Raw genomic sequence first — 13,530 nt, forward strand, 5'->3', positions numbered from 1 at the left:
CATACTGATTCAACATGCTCCCAAAGAATTTCCTTCCACCTACAGCAGGCATCTTCTAGTATGCATGGCTTCCAGTCAGACAAAAGCACAAGTTATTTCAGCTGCAAACATAAGTTAATGAAGGAATGGTTTTCCTTGGCGCACTGGGAGGCAGTAGCGCTGTCAGGGTAGCACTTTGGGGTAGAAGCCCAGGACTCTACTCAACACAATGAGTAGGAGAGCTGGCTCACCACACTTTACCAACTGAGTAAAATGATAAACATTACCATCTAAACAACTAAGTTGAGAGTCTAAAAGCTGCCTAACTGTACCACTGGTATGTCTGTGTGTGAGAGAAAGGGAGAATAAATGTCACTTAGGGAAAAGGAAAGGGATCAATATCAGTTACTTTATAATATACAAAGGGCCAAAATTAGTCTTCTGCAAAATGTTTTGCTTATATTTCTAAAACTTTACTTGCAGTGCACACACACACACACACACACACACACACTACCAACAGAGTTTAGGAGTGCACCTTTGTACTATTTGTAGGGAACATGCATCTGCCAATGTCACAGGCCATAATAGTGCCTTCAAGTTAGGAATTCAGTTCGTGAGAGAAAGAGCAGTATAGACCAAATGTATCACTTCTCACAGTCCCTGCATGATTCCCCAGCCCCTTTCCAGTTCTCCAACCACAGTAATAGTTGTGAGCTTACTCTCTCGAAATCACGTTTAACTAGCCACAAAATTAGCTGAAGTAAGCTCCCTTTCCACTGCCATATATATGCTGGCTCTTTGATCATCCTTGAAGGTTTATCTGCTTTAGTATAGAGTACCTGGTAAAGGTAAAGGTAAAGGACCCCTGACAGTTAAGTCCAGTCGCAGACGACTCTGGGGTTGTGGCGCTCATCTCACTGGTGAGCTCCCGTTGCTCGGTCCCTGCTCCTGCCAACCTAGCAGTTCAAAAGCACGTCAAAGTGCAAGTAGATAAATACCTCCAGCGGGAAGGTAAACGGTGTTTCTGTGCGCTGCTTTGGTTCGCCAGAAGCGGCTTAGTCATGCTGGCCACATGACCCGGAAGCTGTATGCCAGCTCCCTTGGCCAATAAAGCGAGATGAGCGCCACAACTCCAGAGTCGGCCACGACTGGACCTAATGGTCAGGGGTCCCTTTACCTTTACCTAAAAAAGGTAAAGGCAAAGGACCCCTGACAGTTAAATCCAGTCACAGACGACTCTGGGGTTGCAGCGCTCATCTCGCTTTACAGGTCAAGGGAGCCGGCATTTGTCCACAGACAGTTTTTCCGGGTCATGTGGCCAGCATGACTAAGCCGCTTCTGGCGCAATGGAACACTGAAACCAGAGCAGTGCATGGAAATGCTATTTACCTTCCCGCTGGAGCAGTACCTATTTATCTACTTGCACTACTTGGGTGTGCTTTCGAACTGCTAGGTTCTCAGAAGCTGGGACCGAGCAATGGGAGCTCACCCCATCGCGGGGATACGAACCGCCGACCTTCTGATCGGCAAGCCCAAGAGGCTCAGTGGTTTAGACCACAGGGCCACCCGCGTCCCATAGAGTACCTACCTGGAGTTAAACAAGTAGCATTGCCTTTTTGTTTACCATTGCCCAGCGATTTCAGCCTGCAGCCAGCTTTGTAGTGTCTGTAGCTACAGCTTTCACTGCTCTCCACAGCAAAGTTTGAGCACTTTTTGGTAAATATACACAAAGTGCATGTTTGCTGGATTCTTCATACAGCACTGTCAGGAGGTACCCAAACCTACATTCATAGAATAATAATAATAGCTTAGCTGTCAAAATATCTTTATTTACAATGTGTTCCTTACCTTCCCAAAGTTTAATCTTCTTATATACGGGTGTACTCAGGCTTTTCCAAAGTATCAAAACTTTTCATGCACTTCTTTGGTATGCCAATTAATGCTCTTCTTTCCAGCTGTTTAGGAGAAAAAAGCGATAGTGTTTTAGTTTAGGAAGACAGTTCTCTCAGCTGTGTACCTACTATTATATATATATTTACATTGCTAATGTTAAAACACAATCCATAAGTCATCTCATCATCTAACATGATCAAACAAGCCATGACATGTTTCTCCAAAGCGTGTCTTGTCTGCCATAATGACAAACCACAGTGACAAACCAACCAGAAAACAAACTCAGGTTAATTTGCTGGACTAGGTTTAGGTGTTCAGAAAACCCCCCCACAGTTTAACTAATCAAACCATAGTTCAGCATAGTATGTGAACCAGGTCAATGGAGATTTAATTCAACAAAATACAGTGGTACCTCGGGTTACATACGCTTCAGGTTACATACGCTTCAGGTTAACCTGAGGTACCACTATATAATCTTGCTAAACGGATCATGGCCTCCCTAAAGAATTCTGAGAATTATAGCTTGGTGAGAGTATTTAATACAAATTCCTGGACTTCTCATAGGAACACAGAAAGCTGCCTCATACTGAGTCAAGACGATTGGTCCACCTAGGTCAATGTTCTTGACATTGATTAGAGGCAGCTCTCTTGAGGTTTCATACAGGGGACATTTCCAGTCCTACCTAGAGAAGCCAGAGATTGGACCTTCTGCATACAAAGAAGTGCTTTACCTCTGAGCTACAACCCTCCTGCAAACTTCAATGAACTAAGCTGTCAGGGTTCCTTAAAGCAAGGGGACTATTGTTTTAATTACTGGAGTACATTGCATAAATATGCCTGAAGTGTTGGCTTCTATATGACGCACAGATAGCAGCAATAGTTTTTAGTACAAATTAAACAGCCACTAAATGTGAAGGCTGAAAACTCAAACCTCAGCCTACTATGTTGGGACAATGTCCCTGTTTCCCAGTGTCTCTTTCCCTGACACCGATCGCAAAAGCGCTATTCTAACTTTTCTGGCGGAGGTGTCAAGAGTACAGCACTCTGGCAATAAAAAACCTGTTGTAACTGAGAGACGACAATTCAATTATTTCTCATGCTTCCCTCCAGAGGTAGTGACCCTTTTTGGAGCCTGTCATCACAGGCTATCACGTTTCTTTCTATTCTTTTAACCCTGAAGCTTAAACGACTTCTAGTTAGCCAGTTGCCAACCAAAGACAATGCAAGACACCGGAGCCTCATCCAATTCTGGGTGGTTGGGAGTTTCTCTAAATCATTAGGCTATTTCCACATGACTTGGGGCCAAGTACAAGATACATAAGTTACATGTCTACATAGTATTTAGGACTATTTAAGCCATGCCTGTTTCTTCACGAAAACCAGTCGCCAAGTTCCCCCAATCTGCATCAGGACTGCAGTACCGGGGGGCGGGGGGCGGGAAAGCTTTCAACCCTTCCCTCTGTGCTCTTTTTCCACCTAAAATGGTCCCTGTTATGTACTGAGCTGAATCCTAGAACAATAGGGTCCAGAATGCAGCAGGAGCCACCCAATCCAGCTCTAAGTGGAAGTGAATCAGCGGCCTGATTGGCCTGCAGGAGCAGCCAATCAGGCTCCTGGATGAAGTGAATCAGTAACCTGACTGGCCTGCAGGAGCAGCCAATCAGGCTTCTGGAGGAGGTTAATCTGCAACCTGATTGTAGCAGCCCGGAATTAGCCAATCACGCGGGGCCCATTGTGTAAATAATGTATATATAGCGAGACGTTTGGGGGAAAGTTTCATTCATTGCTACTATGAGCTGAATAAAGAGCATGACATTCACACTCGACTCTGAGTATATTTCAGTCCCTGAAGGCAGCTGCGGCAAACAGCAACTTGTGAGAGATGTTCAACAGCAAAACAACACATCAGAAAACTTAACCCACCATGCTGTGTTTCCCTTTCAGATTGTATCCCTCACCAACTGCTTTGTTTTGGAACGTGACCTGCCCAGTCCCCATGCAGACTCTTTAAATTCCCCACCAATGTAAAATGCAGTTTGGCCCGTAGAAAGCTGGCATCTCTACTCGCGTGGTCCGAGACACCTTGTAAATATCTGAAAATGAAGCTGGTTGGTCACTGTAAGACCAGGATGCTGACCTAGATAGACCTTTGGCCTGAAGCAGCAGGTCTCTTCCTATCTTCTAAGGAGGCCACAAAGTGCACCTCAGCACAGTAAAAGCCCTTCCGCATCAGTCAAAAAAAGCTGGGGAACTTGTCCAGAATATCCCAATTACTAGAAGAGCCCGAAAGGGAAACATTTCCCTTAGCTATACAGTCAGGACTCGGGACATTAGTTTTACCTCATAAATAGGAGAAGCAAGCAAAAAAAAAAAGTGTACAGGGGATGGAAATGTTGGGCCATGGAAGTTCTGCTGCCACTTCACACACTTGAATTAACATGGTGTGGGGAGGGAATTCCCTATAGCATGCCAGGAAAGTGCTTCATCTGGAGAACGCAAGCTTTATTTATTAAAGTGTGTGTGTGTGTGTGTGTTATATATATACTAGCTAAAAGGATCCCTTGATGTTTCATAAACCTGAACTGCTTCTGCAGTTAGAGAGAGTGGGGACCTTGTAAATTAATCACTCCTGACTAGCGCCAGTAAGGCTTCTTTCCTTAACAGGTAAGAAACAAAAGCTCTTCACACATTTAATTGTTTCTACTTCCTCCTGTGGTGAAAAGTGGTCCACCGACATGCGGTTATCGCATCAGCAAAAAGGACTCAAAGGCAACACTGCAATATACCCTCCCAGGAGGGTAAAAACTAAGTGGGCCAATATATAGGGTATAGAGAGGTCTCACTATTTGCTATTACTAGTTCAGGAGCCAAAGCAGCATACAACTAGGGGCCCTTGCAAGCCCCCACCCCCCGACACTATGCTTTAATGTTAAATAAATAAATAAATCTAGTCCTGCTAGTGTTATGTACTGAAGTTCTCACCCTGGGCCAGCAGGGGGATACTGTAGATAGTTCAGGTCCACATATGCAAATAAAGGATCAAAAGTGACGTTCAGTGATTGGATAGTAACAGAAAGTTGTTACAGTTACGTTATACTGGAGCTCTATATAAGCAGGCTGGCTGAACCCTTCAGTTCAGTTCTGTTCTGACCTGTGAATAAACAAGAGCTGTTTGGAGAATCGCTGTGTCGTCTGATATGTTCAACCCAAAACTTAACACTGGCGACGAAGGTGGGATCGATGGACATCAGAGCACAGCCAGACGCGGCCACCCTCTGAGATGAGCTGAATCACGGAGCTGAAACACTGAGCGAAATCACGGAGCAGAACCAATTCAGAGCTGACCGTTCTGGCTAGAGCACGGTGTTCCATCCAACGAAAGTTATGCAGCTAAATGTGCAGGTATCCTTCTGTACTATTTCTGTGAGATTAGCCAGTCTGGCTGCTCCCACCTTCAAGTGCTTTTAGCCAGTGAGTGAAATCAGCGCTGTGAATGATGAGTGGGGTTGTTTGGACATGAGGTGCAAGGAATCCCTGGGATCTTAAAGAGCTGCTATTTTCCTCTCCCCTTTAGTGCACTCCTCTTGCTTCTGCCTTATTTTCTAAAGGACCTACTAGATTGCCCTTTATTTCCACAAAGCAACCAGGATGCAGTGTTCCTATAGTTGGTTTGTCTGAGGTCAAGTTCAACTCCCTAGAAGTTGTTTTCTGTAAATATTACTACTACACAGTAAGTGTGAGTGGAGGTTAAAAAAATCCCCCCTCCAAATAAAAATGCAAAGTACAAAATGTGAAAACTTTGCAAAGAGGCTTAGGCATGTCTCCTCAAATACCGGTACACATTAAGAATTCACTATATAGCTAACTTGCAGTACAGTATGATGGTATAAATCATATACCCAGAGGTATTCTTTTCTTCTTTTTAGTTTAATAGGACTTGCACCCAGGTAGGTACAAGACTGCAAACTTGGCTTTAGTTTTGTGGTACCTTATATATTGTGATACTTTCTGGGGGAAGGGAGGCACCATTTAGGAACTTCACCGGCAGCACCTTTAAGTGGCCTTGACTGATGTTTAGAAATATTTACATGCAGATTACTTCAAACACCGACTCCAATACAGTGGTACCTCGGGTTACATACGCTTCATGTTACATACGCTTCAGGTTACAGACTTCACTAACCCAGAAATAGTGCTTCAGGTTAAGAACTTTGCTTCAGGATGAGAACAGAAATCGTGCTCCGGCGGCACAGCGGCAGCAGGAGGCCCCATTAGCTAAAGTGGTGCTTCAGGTTAAGAACAGTTTCAGGTTAAGAATAGACCTCCGGAACGAATTAAGTACTTAACTTGAGGTACCGCTGTACTAAGGTTTAGCAGTTCAACAGGAACGTTTCACAAAGGCAGTTCATGTTGTGGTAAGCTGATATTTAGCTTTGTATTCGGAGTCTCAAAAGAGAGTGGTTGCAGTTCCAGAATAGCCTACAAGACTCTCACTCAGGCTTGCGAAATAACCCCATGAGGAAAGTGAATAGGATAAAGGAGCAAAGCTTAACAAAATCCAATACAGCCCAGACCTAAATACGTAGTGTGAATGCAACTTCATTGAAATGAATAAGGCTTGCTTCCTTTAGCATTTAGGAAAGAGGTATGCGACCTCCCTTTGCCAAAATTGTGTTGCTGTGAGGTTGCTTATGTACACCAAGCCTAAACTTGATCAAAAATTAGCTAATTGGAGTGGTGAATCAAGGGAACTTTAATCAATATGGAAAAGAGGTATATGCAGAATATCCACTAGTTTTGTTTTATAAGTTTTCGTTTTATAAGAGAGTGGGAGGGAATAGGGTAGAGGCAATGTTACAAATGGCACACACAGGCTTTTTTTTTAACAAAAACAAAACATAAAAATTAAAAAGATGTATACTTAATCACTATTCATATTATCTCACTTTCTTCTTTCTCATTACTGCCCAAGTACTCCAAATGACTGGAAACATAGGTAAAATAGAGATATGACAGTATGTACCACAAAAAAATTATTGATTTATCTTATAACCTTCAACTCACTTAAAAAACACAAACTGTTTCCAGTCATAGGTGACAACACCTGACTCTGAGTCCCCTTAGCCCACCTGCCTGGTAGATCAAACACAGCTTCTCATGTTGACATTCCGGCATTCCATATTGGCAGCAAATAATTTGTAACATTTCTATAGTGCCTGTTGTAAATCAGTTTTACAAAGGAGTTCTGTGGGCCTTATGAAGTAGTAATTCAACATAAATCATTAAAGAGAGCCAGGCAAATGGCCTATTCTTTCCTTTTATAACCAGAGGAGCATGACAGAAATACTCTCCGCACTGAGTAATTGGAAGAAAAAACCTTTTGGTAGGTAGTGCTCTAGACCACTGGTCCGTGGCAGGCACACATTCATCCTTGTGTTATAGCAGATGGAAGATGCTTTGCACCATATTCCTAATTTCAGTCTTGTCAGCCCATGATCCATTACAGCACAGAGTTGCTAAAGTCTTCTACTGTGTTGTGGAGTCTCTCTCTCTCTCTCTCTCTTTCTCTCCAGAGAACAAACTGTGATCCGTAGCACAGTAATTAAACATGCCGTTTGCCTGGTCTGACCTTCACAAAGTATTGCAATAAAGTCATTCACCCAGGGACAATAATTTGATTAAGTTGATGGAGTAACGGATTCATCACTACCATTGGCAGAAAGGTGAATGAGTATATGATCACATAGTCGGGCTTACAGGACAGTTCTGCAAAGTTTTCTGATCAATTGTTGATGGAGGTTGCTCTGCAGTAATGCTACATACTTATCCTAAAATAGTTATTGTATTTTATTTACACACAGAAAAAGCTCTATCCTACAGATTAAAGAATCTGTTTTGTTTCAGTTTATATAGATAAATCAGAAGTGTGGATCAAAGACTAAACAGGGTCAAGGGAAAATCCAAAGAGTTGCTTGGACTCACAGAAGAAGCTTCCACTTGACCAGAGTAATTTTTGCTATTCTTTCTTTGAACAATGCGAGCAAATGGCATATAAGATAAAACACTGCTTTTTAACCTTCCCTTAATTTCCAAAGAAGTTTGCCATGTAATAAAGATGACAGCTATTCAATAAAACCAACTCTAACCCCACCCCAAGCTTCATTAGTTCTTTGGCCAGTGAATGGGGATAGTAACACGAGGAGAAAAAGATTGTAATATGGAGACATTAGAGAAGGAATTCTCCAACCCTCATTTTTCTACATGGATACCACTACTATGGAGAAAAAGGCCTAATTGACACATCTATGTAGTACTCTGGTAGGAAAACAGTCATGAGTTGAAACAACGGTAAAACTTATTATGAAGTATGATCCAACCACTGTTAAGCATCTTTGCATTTCCAAGAAGAGAGATTTCAAGTGCGCACTTACTGCTTAACTTGGTTAGATCATTTCTCTTGCGTGTTTTGTCATCCACAGTCTATGTGTGTTGAATCAACAGACACTGAGGTCAGTGGTAACTATGAAAGCTTGTATTGTACGTAAACAGAAGTTGGGCAGGACTTCAAAATGACTGATGGATTGCAACTGGCAAGCTAGTTACAGCACCTTGATAGATGTTCCTGCTTGCCTGGCAACAACACACATACTTTTTTTTTAACACCAAAGATGTTTGTATTTTCCCAGACTTTTAAATATATGAATGAATGTTTCGTATGCTATTTATATGTTGTATTTTTATTTTATCTTGTTTTTTGTAAACTACCCTTGAAGGTATACTTTAAGGCACTATAGATAATAATAAAAAATCCACACCACTTTGAAAACCTTTGGAAGTATCCTAGGTACCTTACCCTATAATTCAACTGGGGGGGAAAACAAAAGAAAATCAACATTCATCCTTTTTGCTATTCAGGGCTGTGTCTTTCTTGACCCAATAGATCTGGATGCAGACAGAGCCAAGCAGATGATAAACATCTCTGCCATCCGTAGCTTTTCAATTTGCATATCCGTTTTCCTCATGAACCATCAGTTATTCCAAAGAGAGGGAGGGAGGCGGAAGTAAAAGGCCATTGAATATTTTTTACAGCCTTGTAAAGCAAGCCATTTTTCATTTTAATTATATGAGGAACTCATTAACGCTGTCTACGGCTCAGATGATTTAGTGGGTATGAACTGGATGTGTTTCCGCATGGTCTGAAATCTAAATGTTAACTGGAGAAACGCATGTATTTATTTCTAGACAATTGCTATTTGACAACTCCTGGCCTGCAAAAATCAATATGTCTGGTATTAAAAACAACGCTTACTGGGGTGTTTTCAAGCACAAGCATTAAAAGTTGTTATATAAAACTGATGCAGCCCCCCCCCAAACAGTTCAAGCAACAGACTGGGAGAGATTGGCGAGTTTAGGAGCTGTTTCGGCATAATGTAAGTTGAACAGGAGTTGCAGTATGGTTGTTGCACGTCAAGGCCCTGCACCCCCTCCTCTGATGAATAAAACACGTGGATGCAAGTATTTTAGGTTAATGGGCTAATAAAGGCCACAGCTTTATTGGTTACAGAATGTGAGTGGTATTGGCTTTAGGCACTGGACCCGAACCGACTATATCGGAATCCGGCCTGTCATGCAGGAAGTCTAACAAGGGTTAACCACCTGTAGGGGGAGCCCTGTTGATGTACATCAACTCGGAGCTCCCCCCCCCAGGGTCACCTGATAGGTCGTCCCATGGTCCTAGACTCCACCCGGGCTTCCAAAAGGAACCACAACCCCCGGATCCCTTTAACACAGCGGTTCACAACCTATGAGTCCCCAGATGTTGTTGGACCACAACTCACATCATCCCTGAGCTCTGGCCTTGCTAGCTAGGGGTGATTGGAGTAGTAGTTCAACAACATCTGGGGACCCTCAGGTTGAGAAAGGCTGCTTTAACGGAATACCCTTAAAGAGGAGGGGTAGGTGATGGCCACAACCTCCCCTCCCATAAACCAAGATTTTCCAGTGCCTAACTGCCAAACCTTACAAAGTTGTGACGATTTGCTACGAGGTAGGCGAAAATCAAGTGGCTGGTGTCAATCTGCCAAGTGGGAAAATTCCTACCAGGCCCCTTCAACGGGCAACCAGCCAAAGTCCATAGCAAGGCCAAGGTGACGAACGCAAGAAGGGTAGGAGGGTGGGAGATCCATGGAAGCCGGGAGCAGACAGAAGAGCTCCCGGCAAACCACGCCCCCCAGCCAGCCGGATTGGCTGGTGGTTGTGAAGCAGACTGGGAGTCCCCTGTGACGTGGGGGACACGCTGAGGGTGGGAAAGTGTGAGGCCTGCATGCAAACCCTGCTCCTTTCTGAAGAGGAGCAGCTCTGTCATTCAATTTGTAAAAAAATGACACTACCTCTGCTTGGCAGGTTGGAGTCAACCTGCACTCTGGTGGATCATTGGTAGAGTTTGTTAACTGGCTTTAAAGCAGCTATGATTGTGTATACAAATAGGATGAGAAAACAGATTATTCCACATAGAAAGAATATTAACTGAAGAAAACAAGGCTCATTTTAATGTTTCAATGTTGTATTTTAATCTTGTTTTTAAGTTGTATTCATTCAACTTGTTTTTATTATTGCTTGTTAGCCGCCCTGAGCCCGGCCTTGGCTGGGGAGGGCGGGGTATAAATAAAATTAATTATTATTATTTATTATTATTGTTATTTCTTGGAAATAATTGTGGCTTTTATGCCCTGCCGTTTTCAACACCCTGCAGGAGGATTCCATCCAGTGTGGCTATGCACTTTCTGCCTACCAATGTGTATTTTTATATAGGTACATGCATTCTTTTGACAGGGAAAAAACGAGCCAACCAAGGAATGCCTGAAGCACGAAGAACAGCCCTATGCAGATGATTAACATCTGGGTACAACACATAGGAGTGAGAGCATAACTTGCTTACCAGGAAGCAAGACCTGTTTTGCTCAGGTGTTTTTACTTCTGGGTAACGTTTAGTATTGGGAACTGCAAAAATACTTTTTATGACCAGAGAAAAACCTAACCTGAAAAATAAACAATAAACGAATATACACCGAGACGGAAAAGCTAACTGAAATTAAATAGGAAGCTCATCAGATGAAGAATTTTTCCATTGTAATCTAACTCTAGCCCACACAGCGTAACCTAGATTTCGACTGACTATTCCCACCCCAATAAGTGCAGTATTCAGAATATGATTAAAAGAATAACTGAGTAAGAGAAAGTAAACATGACATTTTGGTGCCTGGCATCTACCAGGTAGAAGTGAAGTTTTAATATTAAAGTGAATTCCCCTGAGCAGATGAAAAAAATTATTGCATTCCGCATACATTTCAGTGGTTGCTGAACAACTCCAGGCACGCCTGGAAGAAGCGGACCATTTGGATCCCTTCCAGTCGGGATTCAGGCCTCATCATGGGACTGAAACTGCCTTGGTCGCACTGGTTGATGATCTCCGGCGGGCTAGGGACAAAGGTGAGAGCTGTTTCCTAGTTCTGCTGGATCTCTCAGCGGCGTTTGATACCATCGACCATAGCATCCTTCTGGACCGTCTTGAGGGGCTGGGAGCTGGGGGCACTGTTATACAGTGGTTCCGCTCCTTCCTCCTGGGCCGTGTTCAGAAAGTGGTGGTGGGGGATGAGTGTTCAGACCCTTGGGCCCTCACTTGTGGGGTGCCTCAGGGTTCTGTCCTCTCCCCCATGCTTTTTAACATCTATATGAAGCCGCTGGGAGAGATCATCAGGAGGTTTGGGCTGGGTGTTCATCAGTATGCGGATGACACCCAGCTCTACCTCTCTTTTAAATCAGAACCAGTGAAGGCGGTGAAGGTCCTGTGTGAGTGTCTGGAGGCGGTTGGAGGATGGATGGCGGCTAACAGATTGAGGGTGAATCCTGACAAGACAGAAGTACTGTTTCTGGGGGACAGGAGGCGGGCAGGTGTGGAGGATTCCCTGGTCCTGAATGGGGTAACTGTGCCCCTGAAGGACCAGGTGCGCAGCCTGGGAGTCATTTTGGACTCACAGCTGTCCATGGAGGCACAGGTCAAATCTGTGTCCAGGGCAGCTGTTTACCAGCTCCATCTGGTACGTAGGCTGAGACCCTATCTGCCTGCGGACTGTCTCGCCAGAGTGGTGCATGCTCTGGTTATCTCCCGCTTGGACTACTGCAATGCGCTCTACGTGGGGCTACCTTTGAAGGTGACGCGGAAACTACAACTAATCCAGAATGCGGCAGCTAGACTGGTGACTGGGAGCGGCCGCCGAGACCATATAACACCGGTCTTGAAAGACCTGCATTGGCTCCCAGTACGTTTCCGAGCACAATTCAAAGTGTTGGTGCTGACCTTTAAAGCCCTAAACGGCCTCGGTCCAGTATACCTGAAGGAGCGTCTCCACCCCCATCAGTCTGCCCGGACGCTGAGGTCCAGCGCCGAGGGCCTTCTGGCGGTTCCCTCACTGCGAGAAGCAAAGCTACAGGGAACCAGGCAGAGGGCCTTCTCGGTAGTGGCGCCCGCCCTGTGGAACGCCCTTCCAGCAGATGTCAAAGCGATAAACAACTATCTGACATTCAGGAGACATCTTAAGGCAGCCCTGTTCAGGGAAGTTTTTAACGTGTGACATTTTACTGTATTTTTGGTTTTTATGGAAGCCGCCCAGAGTGGCTGGGGAGGCCCAGCCAGATGGGCGGGGTATAAATAATAAATTATTATTATTATTATTATTATTATTATTATTATTATTATTATTATTATCTATCACTGCTACTGTTTGCATTAAGAACCGACGGTGTGCTGTGCATCACTGGTTTTTATGGATCAAAATTAAGTGCTTGCAGCATCTCACACAGTTGTAGAAAGAATAAAGATACCTTTAGTGCACTCTGGTTACGACACATAATTTCGTTTTGGACAGCACGCTATTGATTTCCATTCTTACGCAATGCAATGAACCTCTATTTGAAGGCTGCCAAATTTATCAACAACTGATCTGCAACACAACAGAATCATCACTGCCTTGGAGAGTGGCAGCCTGGGTCATCATCCTGTACACAGTTTGTCTGATAAAACCCATTTGTTGCCGTTTAAGACACAGGTGGATAACCTGTGGTTTGTACATAGTCCTTAGCCATTCTAGGTGTGGCCTACCCAGCCCTGAGATGTCCTACTCACCTTTGCCCACTGCCCAGTGGAGCAGCACAGAGACAGCCATTTTGAATGCAACAACAACAACTTTACTATTTGTACCCTGCCTGTCTCACTGGGTTGCCCCAGGCACTCTGGGTGGCTTCCAATAGAATATAAAAACACTTTCCCTCTGTGTTCCAGATCACAAGCAATTATTTCTCAGGAGCAGCTATGTAACTGACTATTTCAAAGTATTAAAAGTATCAACAAGATTTTTAAAAATGTGTTGGTTCTTGCAATTTTATTTCAAATGCATCCAATATTGGGTACTTGCAACGAATTTTCCACTATTCCTGAAATCACTTTGGTCCACCCATGAAATCCTGAAATGGTGCTTGTCAATTCCAAATGTCACAGTGCAAGGCAGTCAAGGAAGACAGTTTAATAACATACCACGAAACATAAAATCTACCCTTTTGGATGAGCAGATCATCAACATTTATATTTTCCAGAACATC

At 43.7% G+C, this 13,530-nt stretch overlaps 1 protein-coding gene across 3 annotated transcripts in view; it reads right to left on the bottom strand.

Annotated features, from left to right (window-relative positions):
• Positions 1 to 13,530, bottom strand: part of CRACD (capping protein inhibiting regulator of actin dynamics) — a 114,278-nt gene that overhangs the window by 70,906 nt on the left and 29,842 nt on the right. For all 3 annotated transcript variants that reach the window (XM_081208654.1, XM_081208655.1, XM_081208656.1), the window contains one exon: positions 1,831 to 1,937. The gene's annotated coding sequence lies outside the window, so the exon portion shown is untranslated. The remainder of the gene's footprint in view (positions 1 to 1,830; positions 1,938 to 13,530) is intronic.

Source organism: Podarcis bocagei, assembly GCF_964188305.1.
Source record: "Podarcis bocagei genome assembly, chromosome: 9".
Lineage (NCBI taxonomy): Eukaryota > Metazoa > Chordata > Lepidosauria > Squamata > Lacertidae > Podarcis > Podarcis bocagei.